Source organism: Pipistrellus hanaki (assembly GCF_964339955.1).
Source record: "Pipistrellus hanaki genome assembly, chromosome: 8".
NCBI classification, from domain to species: Eukaryota; Metazoa; Chordata; class Mammalia; order Chiroptera; family Vespertilionidae; genus Pipistrellus; species Pipistrellus hanaki.
Window position 1 is genome coordinate 64,580,425 of NC_140510.1, and position 17,685 is coordinate 64,598,109.

Below are 17,685 nucleotides of genomic sequence, written 5' to 3' on the forward strand. Positions count from 1 at the left end.
GCTTTATAATAGTCCACAATTAGAAACTTTTGAGATAAGGTAGTAGAAGTCAAAGATTATCTAATAGTGATAATTTTGTACTTGCTTTGTTTGGTGTTTGAGTGATTGCCCTGTGCTAAATCCTTCACATGGATTGTTTTTCGCTTGGGTTTCCCCAGAAACAGACTCTAAGGCAAAGATTCGAGAACACAGGTTTTATTTGCAGAGTGTAGGGAAAATTGGAAAGGAGGTAGATGAGACAGGGAAGGGAAGGTAGTCACTAAACAATGCATTATCAGGCCAGTTACCACTGAAAAGAAAAGGGAACTTAATCTTGTAGGAAAATGATAAAAAGCTTCATAGAACACGTGCTTCTCATTATCATGCTTGAGGGTGAGGGAATTGTGGTATTTACATACCAATTGCCTTCAGTCATTATTGTTGAAACACTCCTTTGTCATGAATTCCTCAGACTCTCAGAGCTGCAGTCTTCCACAACTTCAAAGACAGCCTCAGGTAAAGAGATGTAGACCAGGACCACTGGAAGGCATGACCTGAAGGCATGAAATAGGGAGACTTAAGAGCCTTAGGCAGTGTACCTGCACACCTGCTACAGGTGAACTAATTTAATTTCTTGCCATAATCCAAATCACTCTATGAATTAGGGTGGTATTTTTATCCCCATTCTGAAAATAAGGATGTTGAGGTTTAGAGTAACTTGGCAGTAGCCCAACAGCAAGTAAGGAACAGAGCTTGATGCAAAGTAGGTAGCCTGGCTCCAGAGCCTGTAATCTTAGACATTACTCTTCACAGTTTTCCAAAAGATATTGTCTAAAAAGATAACTCCACCAATTCCCCAAGGAAAATATGTCTATATCCTGTTTTCTCCAGCCAAGAAGACCTGGTAGAGATTTACCTTCAATACCTTCCATCATAAAAATGCTGGGTATGTTTTTTTTCTAGCACAATTTTCTATCACTTAGTATGTACTGAATAAATGATGAATGGATGAATGAAGAGATGAATGGACTCAATAAGGTTAGCCATAAATACATATATATGTAAGTTTTATTTCTAAAGAATTTTACTAGCTTCCCATTTAAAAGGAGGTCATATAAATTCCACCATTTGTCCATATTTTGTTGACCCCCACCCCCACCCCCACATAGGATCACAACTTTCTACAAAGAACCCCCATGTATTACTAAAAGCCTCAAGAAAATATCTCACATGGACTCTCAGCTCATTCTAGTCACTGACTATGACAGCCACCACCTTTCCTTCTGTCCATCCCTTCTCTGCTGAATCCTTTATGTCCACCAGGTGCCATTGCTTCTTCCAGACATTTTCATTGCTTCCCCCAGGTGCCACCACTAACGCCTGGCAGCCCCATAGAGCGATATTAGTGTGGAAGCAGGAGATGACAGAGCAGCACTGCCTTGTTTGTTAGTATCTTATATGAAGTAGTTAGTGGGAAAATTTCTTGACTGTTTGCTCTCAGTTGCCTCTTTTCCCAGGACCTAAAGGGAAGATACCAGTCAGATGCTATGATGACTAAGGATCTCTACCAAGGCCAACCTTGGCTGCTTGACTCTTCTTAGCATGAGTTCTTACCCTGAGGCCTTCCTGTCCTAGCCAATTTGGGGATGCTCAACCAGCCATTCCCCCCCCTCATCTAACCCCAATTTTATAATAATATCTCAGGTTAGCACCCCAATATCTCCATTTAAACTTGGTAAAATTCATAGAGTTAATATTTTATGCATAACATATTCAGCATTGTATAGAAGGTTGATAATATAACCTAATAATATTATTGCTGGCTGATATTTTCCTCAGTCTCTAACCTTCTAACTTGCCATCACCATGTCTACAAAACATGTGAATAACAAAAAATATTTTTAAGTTTAAAAAACATTTTTTAACGTGCCTAAAACCTATATTATAGAATTCGGCAAACTCACAGAATTTCGTTTCCTAACCTGATGATATGGTATCTAAGCATTTTTATTTTTATTTTTTGTTATCTAAGCTTTTAATGAAAGATACAGGCATAATGAGAGCTTATGCCTGAGCCCAAAGGACTGAATCTCAAGGATGAAATTGCAAGGCTTAAGGCAAATACATGAGGGTAACATTTTGGGCAGGAGAACTTTCCCTGACATTTCTCAAATGTGCAGCTATACTTCAACTCCCACTGTAAGTGAAGCTGGATGTGAATGAAGAGCCCTATCTTAAATGTTGACCTTTTCAAGTCAAATGACAATGTGCTCTTTTGAGTGATGATCTTTAAATGCAAAAAAAATTCAACAACATTCATAATAAGTTTCCAGTTTCAGAAAGACTAGTTTCCCATAAAGTGTGTATAGATGGATGAACACAAATATAAATGTAATTGCATTTAATTTTAATTCATCTCTGGGGGGGAAACAGTAAAAATAAGCAAACCAAATGCAAATTCTACTTTACAAATGCAAATCAGATTCCTATAATATGCACATAAGTTGTGTAACTCCATGTCATGAGAAAGTTCCAAATTAAGGCAAAAGTTTAATACAGTTCCTACATGACTAATACACACTTAATCCAATCAAAAAATATTTAAATGTCTTAAATCAGTAGGCAACTTATCACTATTGGACAGGGAGCAAATGTGATGCAATTACGTTTACCATGAATTATGGTTCAGAGGATAGTCCTGAGGATAATAACAAAGCACCCTTTTCAGAAACACTTTATCACCAACAGTCTTGCTGGCAAAGAGTCAAACTTAGACTTCCACAGCTCAAAATCATCAATTGGCTGCTCCTGCACTCCCCCTACTGGGGATTGAGCCTGCAACCTTGGCATACACTGACAGGGAATCAAACCGTGACCTCCTGGTTCAGAGGTGGATGCTCAACGCCCAACCAGGAGGCAAGGATTAGATTTTGACAGAAAATAAGCATGACTTCAATAGTAACAAATGAATATGGATGCAGGTTAGATTGCAGAAGTCTGAAGAATTCCCAACTGAAGGCAACCTTAAGGAACAGGACTGAAGAATGAGGGAATGGAGGCCTTGAGGGTACAAAAAAAGAAAATCCACCTTAAAACTGGAATTGGCCTCTCTCTTCTGAAACTGGCTTTGTATTGACTCTCCCTTGTGCTGTGTTATACCCAGGGCCACAATAAAGCAGGCTGGTGGGGTGTGAAGCTTTAGCCCCTCACTATAACCTCTCTCCAAAGTCATCTCAGAGAATCATTCAAATAATGACCTGCAAATAAACCTGAAAATGTAACCGTCTACACCTTCAACACAACTCTTCTAGGCCTCCCTTTCAAAAAGACTGTTTCCTTTAAGCCCACCCAATGCAGAAATTTTAAGGATTCCATTGATTGTATAATGGGAAATTGAATATGGAAGATCAAGAAAGGAATCTGGTCTTTTTAAGCATTGACAATAATGTAGGTGCCGGTTTCCCCACAAAAGCCACTCTCTCAGCATTCTTCAGTACAATCAATCTGCATCTTGCTGTCAACACACCAAAGGTTTCAACTGTGAGAAGGTAGCTAGCTAGAACTTGTTACTTGGCCCACACTGACCAGCAGGAAAGGCCCCAGAGCATGCCCCAGCATGTACTGAGAGAACCCCTCTTTGCAGAAGGACAGGTTACAATCAGTCAAAAAGCCCCTGAGAAGATCAATCCATCCGAGGGAGCTGTGCAGAGACAGGGTGTCCCCTTGGGGAAAATCCCTGCTGCCTCTTTTTATTGAAAACTCTTCACCCTCCCAGAGGAGAGGAAGTTGAGTTCAGTGCATTAACAAATCTTCTTGACACTGATTGAATTAGATAGGAAAATTGCCTCGTCATTGACCTTTGTTCTGATTCTCAGTTGAAATATTAGATGAATATAATGTCAACTGAATAGATTAGAAACTAAATGTGAAAATGACTCTCTATTCTAGATTATACCATACTGAAGATAGAAAACACCCTCTTTTTAATCTTTGTACCCCACAATACCAATAATGAGAATCACCAGGGTAGGCAAGTTTCCTTCCTGGGTGGCTGAAAAGCCCAAATTCTCTACAAGTTGGATATGCTGGCAGAAGTGGCTGGTGACAAGTGTTGGAAGGAGGTGTACTTTTGCAAATCACTGTCACAACTGATGGAAATGCTTAAACATAATAAAAACAGCCTTAAAAATGTTTCAACATTAGGAAGCCAAAACAATCTGTCTACTAACTTCAGTTTCCAAAGGCAGCCATCCAATGACAGTTTTTGTGCTCTTATTTCACAACTTTTCATCCTTCTGGTCTTGTTGTCGGGCCATTTAAAAAAGAAAGAAAGAAAGAAAGAAAGAAAGAAAGAAAGAAAGAAAGAAAGAAAGAAAGAAAGAAAGAAAGAAAGAAAGAAAGAAATGATTAATTTAATCTGCAAAATAAAAGATGAATGATTTCAATTTGAGGTCTTGCAAAATCATTTTGAACATGAAAAGGGTCTAAGTGAGATTTTAAAGGCAGTGGAAGAAAGAATATAAGAATGGGTGAATAAAATATTTCTCCCTATCACATTCAATCTGTAAATATTAATTAGGCTCTCACCAAGTTTATTAGGGGCCAGGCATTGTGTTAGTTTCTGGGCAACAGGATAAACACAATCTATGTCAGAAAACAGATCAGAAGATCTGCATGTCTTTCCTTGCAGTTGCTGTATAAACCTTAGCCATACAAAGTGAGCAGCTCAGAGATGTTACAGTAAGAAAAGCAACAGGACCCTGGGACATTGATGAGTTCTTCTGGCTCTGGGCATCCTTTTGACCCAAATCTCATTTTTTTTTTCTGTAGTAAATTCCAAATTGTGGCATTTAATTCTTTTTACCCAAACTGGCTTTAGACGTGTTCTCTTAGAAACACCCAGAGGGCCTCTGCTTTCTGATGAGTCTATACTACTCGAGTGTCTCAGTACTTTCCCTTGGTTGTAAAACCAACTCCAGAAAAGAGCAACAAAAGATGAAAGCAGACTTGGGGACCCCAGGTGCTATTTCTGCCTCACTGCTGATGTCCTTCTCCCCCGAACCCAGTTACCTGATGAAAGCCAGACCTTTCACAGCTCCTTCTCTTTCTCAAGTGATTTGCCGCTTAATGAAGAGGAGTCAGGAGTGGTCTGATAGCAGCCACTAGAATCTGGTCCTAATGGGGCTTCTGGGCACTCAGGTATTGAGGTTGACTCAGGCTCATCTTGAATTCTAGTTCTTTTCCTTGCTGGCTGTGTAACGCAGAGTGAATCATTTGACCTCTTTGAGACTCTCTGTCCTCATTCATAAACTGTGGATAGCAATGCCCATCTCATAGGATTGTTAAGACCCCAAAAGTGAATGTGCATAAAGCAGTCTCCTTCTCTTTGATCCCCACTTCTCTTTCCTCTGGAACCAGGAACCCCCTTCACCATGAGTCATACACCCAGCAGCCCACACCATCTGTGTCCTCCTCTCTTCCTCTGAGAGCCAACGTCAGACTTTTCCAGATTCTAATCACTTTTTCATTAACAAATTTATGGAGATCTGATTCATATACCAAACAATTCAACCATTCAATGGATTCAGTGTATTCAGATACATGTGTAACTATCACTACAGTCAATTTTTAAAATATTCATATCACCTCAAAAAGAAACGTGTTAGCAGACACTTCCCATTTCCTCCCAAGTCCTTTGTCCTACACAACCAATAATTAACTTTCTATCTCTATAGATTTACCTATTATGGACATTTAATATGAATGGAATCATACCATCTGTGATCTTTTCTGACTGGCTCCATTCACTTAACCTGTTTCAAGATTCATTGAAGTTGTAGCCTGTATTACTTTTAATTACCAAATAATATTCCATTGTATGGATATACCACATTTGCTTATCCATTCACAAATTGGTGACATTGAGTTGTTTCCATATTTTAGCTATTATAAATAATGCTACTCTGAACATTAATATACAAGATTTTGTGCGAGTGTATGTTTTCATTTCTCTTGGGAATACACTTAGGAGTGGAATAGTTGAGTCATATGGTAACTTCATGTTTAACCTTTGTAGAAACAGACTGTTTTCCAAAACAACTCCACTGTTTTACATTCCTATCAACAGAGTATAAGTGTTCAAATTTCTTCACATTCTTTCCAACAGTTTCTAATCATCTGACTTTTTTAATATAGCCATTCTAGTGAGTGAAAAGTGATATCTCATGTGGTTTTGATTTGCATTTCTCTAATGAGTAATAACATTAAGCATTTTTCCATGGATTTATTAGCCATTTATACATCTTCTTTGAATAAATGTCTATTCAAATCTTTTACTCATTTTTAATTGGGTTTCTTTTCTTTTTATTGAATTATAAGAGTATTTATATGTTCTAGATACAAATTTATTATCAGGTGTATGATTTTTTTCATATTTTCTCTAATTCTATGAGTTGCCTTTTCACTTTCTTGATTGTATGTTTTGATGCAACAAAGTTTTTAACAATGAAATCCAATTTATCTCTTTTTCTTTTATCACTTATACTTTTAGTGCCATATTTTAATAATAAAGACTATCCTTTGTATAGAAATATTTCAAAATAACATAAAAACAATCAAAGTCCTTTATTCAGATGCTGTGCTATAAAGTGTCTGACATTATGTCAGAGGAGCTGAATTCATGACCTAGTGATGTAAACAGCTGCTTACCTAGCTAAGCAACTAAAACCAAGTTCCCAAGTAGTATTTAATCTTATTATACCCCAGTGTTTACACTATGGAATAGATTCCTCTGTTGGATTTTCCTGCCTCTCTTGATTCAAAGTTCTTTCCCCACTGATATTCTATACTAGAGACCCAGTGCACAAAATTCATGCATGGGTAAGGTTCCTAGGCCTGGCTGGCGATCAGGGCCGATCTGTGGGGTGATCAGGGATGCCCCTGCTGGCACCCACCTTGGCCAGCCTGGTGCTGCCTGCTCACTGTCCCCAGCCCCCACCACCACCACAGGTCACCTCCTTCTGCAGAGTGACCAGCGGAGGGTTGGCGGCCTCCACTGACACCTGCCTTGGCTGGCCTGGGGTCTGTGGGCTGGGGGCAGCTCCTGTGTTGGCATCTGCCCCCTTGTGGTCAGTGCATGTCATAGTGACCAGTTGTTCCACCAGTCCTTCTGCCATTCAGTCTATTTGCATATTAGGCTTTTATTATATAGGATAAAAAAATAATTTTTTTTCTGCAGAACTTGTTTTTATTTCTAATCCACTATCAAAACGCAGTACAATTTCTAATATTTTGTAATACTGGTTGATATTTCCCTATCTCCCTGCCACATCTGTTTATAACATGCTTGAATTAATGAAAACTATCTATGACTGATCCTAATTTAAAAGAGGAACTCAGAAATTTTTTTCTATATAGATTTTTTAAGCTTTGAAAATCATTGACCTAAATATTTGAATCAAAAAACTAAAAAGAGAACAGCAAACTAGAGTAGAAGAAATAAACACAATATATCAAAAATAAATGAAATAGAAAGTAAACAAAAATAGTATTTATTATTTAAAACTAGGAGCATTTGTTGAAAGATATAAAATAAGAAAAACTCTGGGAAAGAGACAAATAATATTGAAATGAAAAATAGGTTAAAGTTCAGACACAATAGACAATTTTAAAATAATGGAATCATTATGAAAAACTACAGTGCTTTACAAATCTTAAATAAAATACAAAAAATAAAATATTAATTATCACAATTGATTTAATAAGAAATAGAAAACCCAAAGAAACCAGAAATGATCAAATAAATTGGATTGGTGGTCAGAAACCAATTCCAATCTTATACAAACTATACCAGCAAGTATAAAAAGAGTAAGGTACACAAAGCACCCCTCAGCTAGTCTATTTCTTGATAAACTAGTAGAGAGGAGAAGTAGGAAAAAAAGAAAATATCAATTTAGGATCTAATCTCTTAGGCAGTGGTCGACAAACTCATTAGTCAACAGAGCCAAATATCAACAGTACAATGATTGAAATTTCTTTTGAAACCCAAATTTTTTAAACTTAAACTTCTTCTAATGCCACTTCTTCAAAATAGACTTGCCCAGGCCATGGTATTTTGTGGAAGAGCCACACTCAAGGGGTCAAAGAGCCGTGTGTGGCTCATGAGCCACAGCTTGCCTACCACGGTTCTAGGGAGACCTTGTGGTTATGAGGCACAGTTGGCCAGTTATATGTCAAAGGTTGTGAGACACTAGAGGAGGGAAGAAAAAAATTTTTTTCCTCTTAGTTATAATCTGGATTTCCTTTAATTTTTTAAAGAGATTCAATAAAACATTTAATTTTTATTTAATAACTTTTGGCTACTGGAATTTGTCCTTAAAAATGGCTATATCTGTCAAGTGAAATGTCAGAGAAAAATAATAAGTATGATATCACTTACATGGGGAATCTGAAAAAACCTAAACTCAGAGAAACAGAGACTAAAAGTGGTGGTTTTCAGTGGCTGAGGGGTGTGGGAAAGGGGGATATATTGATCAAAGAGTAAAAGATTAACAGATTAAATTAACAATTAAAAGATTAACAATTTCTGGGGATAATAGGTAATAATACTATATCACATACTTGAACATTGCTAAGAGAGTAGATCTGAAATGTTCTTACCACTGAAATGAAATGGTAATTATGTGGTGGTGGTCATTCTTTTGCAGCATATAAATGTATGAAATCAACAGGTTGTACACCTTAAACTTATATAATGTTATATATCAACTAGAGGCCCGATGCATGAAGATTCGTGCAAGAATGGGCCTTCCTTCCCCTGGCTGCTGGCACCACCTTCGCTCTGGACCAGAGCAGCCATTCTCCAGCCCAGAACCACCTTTTTGCCTTTTCACGCTGCCCAGAGGCCCAGAATGGCTGGGGCAGAGAGGAACACCTGCCCCCAGCCATCAGCACCTGTGTATCCAAATGAACCTTCCATCTTTGTTGGGTTAATTTGTATACTCACTCCTGATTGGCTGGTGGGCATTGCAAATGTACAGTCAATTTTTATCTTTCTCTTTTATTAGTGTAGATTATATCTCAATAAAACTGATGGTTTAAGACTTAAACTTTAAGTGACTGGTTGGAAGGACAAAAGAATTTATTCAAGTTTTAAAATGCCATTTTATGTTGGAAATAGTGAGAATCCCTCTCCTACCTATAAACCTACTCTTGCCCCACCCTGTATAATGTTATATACCACCAAATTTTAAGGAAAAATATATTTAGTAATCAATCTGTGTTTCTTTTTATCCCTCTCAACAGTTTTATCTTTATCATATCATGCTTTCCACTAGCTTACCATTCTCCTAAAACAATATGTTGACCAAGTTTTCATATTTTTTAATCTAATATAAACTGAATCTCTACTTTGCTTTTCAATCATGTCTTTCAAGAAAAAAAACCTTTGTTGTTGAAAGTTACATATGTTACCCTCCACCTCCCCCCGCCCCCTATTGACCCTTCTAGCTCTCCTGCCCTCTGCTTCAGGCCTTCACCACACTATTGTCTGTGTCCATGGGTTATGCACATATGGATACAAGATCTTTGGTTGATCTTTTCCCACCCACTCCACCCACACCCACCTTCCCTCTGAGGTTCAACAGTCTGTTCCATGCTTCTATGTCTCTGGATCTATTTTGTTCATCAGTTTATTTTTTGCATTAGATTCCACATCTGAGTAAGATCATGTGATACTTATCTTTCTCTGACTGGCTTATTTCACTTAGCATAATAGGCAACATGAATAGCCTACCTAGGAACCAGCGAGCCTAACTGCTACTAGGCCCTCAGCAGCAATGGCTCCTTGGGTTGGTACAGGCAGTGTTCACAATTTCACTTCTCAGTCTTTGTTTGTTATTTTCTATAAATATCACTAACCCCAATGCTTGGGTATTGACTTGGTTCTTTTGTCCATTTTATAAAAACAGACTGGTGGCCTTCAGCAAAATTACTAAATGCTTTTTCTTTTTCTTTTTTAAATAAATTTTATTGATTTTTTTACTGAGAGGAAGAGAGAGAGATAGAGAGTTAGAAACATCAATCAGCTGCCTCCTGCACAACCCCTACTGGGGATGTGCCCGCCCCCAAGATACATGCCCTTGACCAGAGTCGAACCTAGGACCTTTCAGTCTGCAGGCCAATACTCTATCCACTGAGCCAAACCGGTTTGGGCACGATATGCTTTTTCTGGTAACTTCCAAGATATGGTAGCAACAAGTTAAATAAGAGCAATAAAGATGAGAAGCTTAAAGAAGGGGATAGAATCTAACAGTAACTAAGTACCCAGCTATGTTTCATGGACCAATCTTCAAAGATCCCTTTTTATGGAAATCCCCATTTTGTCAGAAAATTAAACTAATACTCTGAGAGTTTAAGAACATCCCAGGGTCAATAGTGGTCAACTATTTTTTTCACTATCACACTGTCTCTAACATTAAAAAACTTTTATATGATGTTTTATTTTATAGGAAACCCAGCATGTGTTTGTATAACAAATTGATATTCTCATGATAAAAATGCTAAGTTACAATTCTTTTTACCTTAGAATTTAAGGTTAAAAAATAAATTCTTTATGAAAACAAAAATAAAAATTGAATTTTTTTTCTGGTTAGTTTCACTACAGATAGCTATCACAGAGAAATAAATTAGCATGTGAAGCCATTTTGATTGGATATTTTGCATGTTTTCTTATATTTCTGGGCTTTAATCAAGGCTCAGATGCTCAATTTTTAGAGTAATGGTCTCAGGCAGTGCATTTAATCAGTTATAAATGATAGAAGAATATATTCCACAATAAATATTTTCTATCTAAAGTATAAAAAATAAAATAAATGAGATAATAGAGCATTAAGTAGACTAAGGCTATATTTAACAAGCTACACAGTTCTAGATTTTTAAAAGAGTGTTTGGGGTTCTAAACTTAATTTGTGGTTATAATTTTATTACTCTAAAAAGATAAAAATGGAAATATATATTTATCAAGGTGAGAGAATTCAGAAACTATCTTTGAAGAAGCTGAAGGTAAGTTGAGAACACTATGTAGTTTTTTTTATAATAGTTAATTTGTAAAGTTTGCTTTGTAGTCCTCCTTTCTCAGCATTAATTTCTAATATAAACACAAGCAATTTGAGACCATGGTGTTCTTGTTTTAAAGATTGGAATTCATTTCCTGAAAAATTACAATTGTAACTTTAATTGCTGAGAGGTTTTTCTCATGTATTTCATTCTCTTAATATTTGGGCCTATGTTTTAACGTTTTTATTCTTGTAATATTTTCATTTATGAATTCCTGGAAATGAGATGTTTGAGAGATTCTGCTGTAGAATCTCTTAAACTTCTGACAACTGGTTGGTCTCTTTGCTCAGGCTTGCTGTTAGGTTAAAGATTATTAGAATCTTTTTTTCTTTTTATTAGAAAACCTGTAAATTTTGATATTTCACTCTCTAAAGTCCTTTATGTAAAAATTAGGTATCTGCATATAAGCTCTCTACTGGAATAAATTTAAAACCACATGTTAATTAAATATGAAATGATTCAAAAAATTTATGGCTAAGTGTCTTAGCCAGAAATAAAATTCAAATCCTGTGCAAATACATCATAAATATGATCAGGAAGACTTGGTGACCAACCATTTCCACATTCTGCTACAGCAGAGCTTAGACAAAGATTTACACAAACATGAGTCTGCCCTCAAGACCCTAACAGGAAAGACAGGATGACATGTAGAACCAATAAAGATAATAGAAGTAGTCAAAGAAACAATTTAATCAACTCCTAATTATAGTGGTTTTTTTATATACAGAATCCTATACAATAAAGTGATAATATACAAATTGACCTTCATGCCCTCACATAAGATGGCCACCTCCATGTGGTCAAAGATGGCTGCCCCCATGTGGTCAAAGATGACCACCACAAGATGTCTGGCAGGGGAGGACAGTTGGGGCAACCAGGCTGACAGGGGAGAGCAGTTGGGGGAACCAGGCTGGCAGGGGAGGGCAGTTAGGGGCAACCAGACTGGCAGGGGAGGGCAATTGGGGGCAACCAGGCCAGCAGGGGAGGCAAGTTGGGGCGACCAGGCCATCAGAAAACAGTTAAGTATCTATCAGGCTGGCAGGGGAGTGGTTAGGGGGGTGGTGATCAGGATGGCAGGCAGGTGAGCAGTTGGGAGACAGAAGTCCTGGATTGTGAGACAGATGTCCAACTGCCGGTTTTCAGACATCCCCCAAGGGATCTCAGATTGGAGAGGGTGCAGGCTTGGCTAAGGGACACCCCCCACCCCAGTGCACAAATTTTGTGCACTAGGCTTCTAGTATATCTATATTATGATGGGGGAAATGTCTTGAGGTCTATCACTCAAAAGAACTCATCTATATTCCTAGACTGACATAATAAAAAACTGAATCTAAGGAATAAATAGGTGAGATGGTATCATTGATTTCATTCATTAAATTACCTCTCTCTGTAGTCTCGTTTACAAAATAAATGTGAAGACATAGAGATTACTTCTATCTCTCAGAAAATGTAATTTCCCCCAAGAAAGTTTCCTAATAAATTCTTTAAATTCTAGCTTAATTCACTGTTGTGCAGCTGTGCACTTGGTAAGATCATATTATAGACCCTTGAAAAATTAGAGAAATGAGAAATGGCAGTCCTGTAATCAATTTCAAGCCAGCTATATATAACTATATTAAGACATTCGATTAGAAAGAACTAACTTAATTCTGGCTCAATTGTGGGCAAAATGTTTACATGGTCAGGATGCTTGTGTGGGGTCAATATCTAATCCTCAGGAATAAAATCTAGCTGTATTTGGTCAAGTTTAAATATCAGAGGATCCAAATACCATCACGCAACAGTCTAAACATGCAGTACCATCTCCAAACATCAAAGCCAAGCATTCTGAGATGACGTAAATGAAGGATAAGGGAGGGATTTCAGGCCTTGATAATGTGCCTATTTTCTGTGCAAAGCATTCTTCATCATTTGGATTTTCAAGATTTCCTCATCAAGCAAATAACTTCACAATACATCAGTAAATTATATATACTTATAATATATAAATCATCTTTGTCATAGTTACATAGAGAAGGAATTCCTTTATCAATTTTTCCTAGGCTAAATTAATTCTCCATTTTTCTTATATTTCTCAAAGACCAGTGTGTGTATACACAGTGGATATAAGAAAAAAACACTAGAGGAGTAACAGTCAGGATTTCAAGATTCTGAATTCTATTCCAGCTCTATACCAGTCAGTCATCTATGGGGAAGCTAGCAGGGAAGCTAACTTTTCTGCTTCTGAGTTTCCTCACCAATAAACTGAGGATATTATATTAATGACTCTAAATCCTCAATCCTTGGCATATTCTTGGGTTACAAAACTCATCTCCTCAGCACTGAGATGACCATGTAAACCCATTTGTGTGTAGATATTTCTCCTCTAATAAGCACATAATGCCACCAATTCCATACCTTTCTCTGGGTGTGGCTCTGACTAGAGAGGCAGCCATTAGCCCGCTTACATTCTGTCATCAAAAGACCTTAAAAGTATCACTGCACTTTGCTGGAGATTTTATGGGGAAAACATGACACATGAAAACCTTATAAAAATCCATGCTAAACATTTCTCCTTTTCCCCAAAACTTCACACCACGTAGCAGTTGCTCATCTCTCATTCCCCTTGTAGCTGTCTCAGCAGCATGAGGCACTGTCACTCATCTTCCATGTCCTGCTATGTAGTTCCTGTCACCTAAGAGCTCATGTTCAGACATGAATATAAAATCATTCCAGAAGTTTGTTGCAACTCCCCTTTTCTCTTGATGAAATTGAGTGAATGAAAATACTCCATCTCCTCATTTGTATATAGTCTGCTATGGAGGTGATTTGGCCTCTCTGAAGCTGTTTTTACCTGTAAAGTCCCTAAGAAAAGCACTTCCTAGAAGTTTCCATTCCTATGATTAATTCAATGCAACAAGATTTGCTAACAATGATAAGACACAAAAAGAATTAGTGTTAATATTTTAATTTTGATTCTGTTTTCATCTTGATTGGATATAGTGCCAGTCTATAAATGGCCAACCCCATAGTTCATAAGAAATAAAAACAACTAAACTAATAACTGGTTATTCTGTGTCCTACAGATATCCCTTTGCACATATCAAATTCTGCTAAAATTCCATGTGACATATATTCATTTAGAAAATTTTCAGCTGCCTATACATTTTAAGAGATTGGCTTTCATGGCAAACCAAATTTAAGATATTCAGGTATGCCCATTTCTGTCTACTTAATCTTATCCCCTTGTCCAATTTCTTCAGAGAAGGAAACTGAAAACAATGAGATGTGTTCTCAAGTAATTTCTAATTATAAGACTATTCGATGTTACCCATTTTCTTCTATGGTTTTGTGAAACAGACCCCTGAATGAAAAATTTCAAGTGGAAGCACTTTTTTAATTCAGTTCTTGACATTCTCTTGGCACATAATCTTTAATCAATACATTTTTGTTAAATGGGATCAATCTAATCATCTCATCAATGCAAACTTTCTTTTCAATGACCCCAAATTCATATTGTTAGTAAAAATCTAATGTGGACATTCATTCCCAAAGAATAAGGAAGAAGAAAGCAAACCCACTTAACTTACATAGTGGCCTTGTTCCTCAATAATATCACAAATTAAAAACAAGATCAAGGTTGAGCTTTAGACAGAAATGGTCTCCTGCCCCTGAAATCTCTCCCCTGCCCATCTGCTGAATGCCTGGAATTTAGAGCTACTTGCTGTAGTGGAAAGAGCTCAGGTTAGTTTCAAATCCTGCGTGCAGCACTTGGTGTACCTTGGACATGCCCTTCATTTCTTCCTGTCTCAGTGCTGTGTCTGATACACACACATGGATTTTATAATGTCTAAAGTGCAATCTAGACATAAACATTGTTTCTTTGAAGCATTGATACAGGCACATTCCCCCAGGATGATAGTATCCTCCTCCAAGCAAATTTTAAAACATTAAATATTTAAAACATTTTTTTTAATCCAACCACTGGTTTGTCAATGAGTAAAATGAGAACACCAAGGAAAGTTATATAGAGAGAGAATGTGAGGGTTGAAGACAAACAAGTTCCAATAACTCAGAAGTTTAACTCAGATGGATCCTTTTTTTTTTTTTTTTGGAAAACAGTGGTAAGGGGTGGTCCTGCCTTGCTCCCATCTGTAGTGATTGCTGAGGTGGGCTGCTCAGGGTACCCTAGGGATGGGAACACTGACCTGCCAGCTCTGGAAATGAAGGCTGCTGACCAATGGGGAACTCTGTGATTGCCCTTCAGTGAAGGGAGCCTCTCCCTGGGTTCCATTCTCCTCCTCTGAGCCGCCCACATCCAACTATTGGTAGATATTGGGAAGGAGGAGAATAGGAGCCCTCTCACCCCAAAGTAGAATAACAAAGCTCCATCTCAGTTCCTCACTCCAGTGAGATTAGCTGAGCCTTCACAGCTGTTGTATCATGCCCAGCTTCTTCCTCTGTTCAACCCTGCATCTCTCATATTCTCACAGGCTTTGCTGCAGACACACTCTGCAGTAACCGTTGTGTGTGCGAGGTTCAGTACCAGCATCCATGTCCTTGGAAACTCACCTTCTGAAGCGAAGCAGGTCAGTGATCATCTAAAGATAAAGTGGATTCCGAAGGTTCCTCAGTATAATTCTAATGAGAGCAGGTTTACTTTTTAACGTGGTGGTGTGCTTTGTGCATTCATTGGAAAGCAAGAGAGAAATCAGAAAATCCACTATATCCAGCATCTAGAAAGAGCTTGGCACATAGTAGGTGCTTTGTAAATATTTGTAAAATGATTGAATTAATACTGTTTTCACCAAATAAATGCGCTAAAGGATAAGTTGGAGTTAAACCCAGAGAGCCTTGGCCACAGGCTTCCTACTTCCCTCCAGTACTCCCCAGTCCCTCCCTCCCCCTGGGGACCAGGCCAGAGCACAGCTCAGGCATTAGCAGTGAATCCTGAGGACAACACCCTCTGCTGATGGAACAATTAACCACAAATTCGGGAGTCACTTCTAAGTCCAGAAGGAGCTCTTTTTTCAGAAAATAAAATAATTTCTAAAAAGCATTTTGTTTTTCCAAACTGAAAAATAACATCTTTCTAAATGTGTTTTTTAAATCCAGAAATATAAATCTGGAGATTTGCAGGGGAGGGGAAAGGGAGATGAGGCTTCTGGTGGTGTGCGTCTCTTCTTTTTTATTATTTGGTTTAGACAGGAAATGCGTGCATCTAATGATTGGAAGCAGCTGTGGGCTGTGACATCTGGGGCAAGACTTGAACAGAAGTCCCTGCAGATGCAGCCTCTGAAGCAACTCCCTCAGTTCTTCCCCACTCCACTCTAACTTCCCCAGCACTCCCTGCGGCCCTTTCTCCTCCCATATTCCCAGCTCCTCCCTAGGAGCAGCAGCAACCATGTGTGAGTAATGGAAGCATGCAGAAGACATGTCTCACTTGGGAAAGTTTCAAAAAGAAAAGAACCTGGCTGAATGGATGACGCAGGTTCTGATGAGTTCTGAGCAAGGCAGAAGTGTATCAGGAAATGACCTTTCAGACTTCAGTCCTAGAGCAGTAGTGCTGTAGCTATAGTGTGCACCTGCAGTAGCAACACACTGCGTAGATCAGGATGGGCTATGTGATGCTGTGGTAACAAATGAGCCCAAAATCTCAAGAACGATCTCTTGGCCATTAGGTATCAGCTCCCATCTGCTCCTCCCTTCCCTCACTCCTGGACCTAACTGGAAGGAGCAGCCCATATTAGGGACATTGCTGGGCTCATAAAAAGAGAGAAGATCGAGGAAGAGATGGTTGACCAAGACGTAGTTCTTAAAGTTACCAGTTAACAATGATGTGTGTCACTGTTGTCCATTTTATGGGTTAAAGTAAATCACATGGTGAAATCTGGGAATGTGTAATTTTTCCCATAACCAGGGCACCAAGTCACAAGGTCAGGCCACCCAAATAGTAAGAGGATTCTCCAAAGACCTTTGCCAGAATTCTTTTTGCTGTACTATCCTCTCCTGTGCTAAACACAGTGCCAGGCACCGGGTAGCCATTCAACAAATATGTCTCTGAACGAATTAAGTCAACTAAAGGAGCAAATGAATTACTGAACGACTATGGAAACTCAAATCTGCCCAGGTTTTATCTTAGCAGTTAATTTACCGAAACGATCTATTGGCATAATTAAGTTGAAAAAAGATCACTTACTCGGTAAGAGTCTAAGTGTCACTTTTTACAGCTCTCGCGAGGACAAGTCATCACCGCAGAACTGTCAATGCAAATGAGCCAAAGGAACCCTGTCAACATGGAGAGGCTCCATCTTTATAGCTGAGAAGAGGCACCGGGAAGGCTGGCAAGCGTGCTTTCTGAACCGGAGCCAGAAAGCTATTGCAGTAGCACGTATTGAGACTTCGTGTACTTTTCCATTTGGAGAGACAGAGCTACTGTGTAATATTTCCAGCCTGGCCTTCCTGTGACAGCTCGAACCAGAGCTTAATGGTTTGTAAAAAAAAAAAAAAAATCTTAAATTACATGTCCAGTGTATACTATACTCCCCAATTGACTGGGAACAACCATATCATCTTGCTGCAATACTGAGTAAAAAGAAAACAAGATTCTAC

General features: G+C 38.2%; 1 long non-coding RNA gene across 1 annotated transcript; it reads right to left on the reverse strand.

The window, feature by feature from the left end:
- Positions 1-235: 235 nt before the first annotated feature.
- LOC311626566 lies at positions 236-17,388 on the reverse strand. The gene is made up of 3 exons (XR_014795719.1): positions 17,273-17,388; positions 4,209-4,279; positions 236-533 (listed from the first exon to the last, which is right to left on the reverse strand). It is a non-coding gene; the product is annotated as an uncharacterized lncRNA (long non-coding RNA).
- Positions 17,389-17,685: the final 297 nt, after the last annotated feature.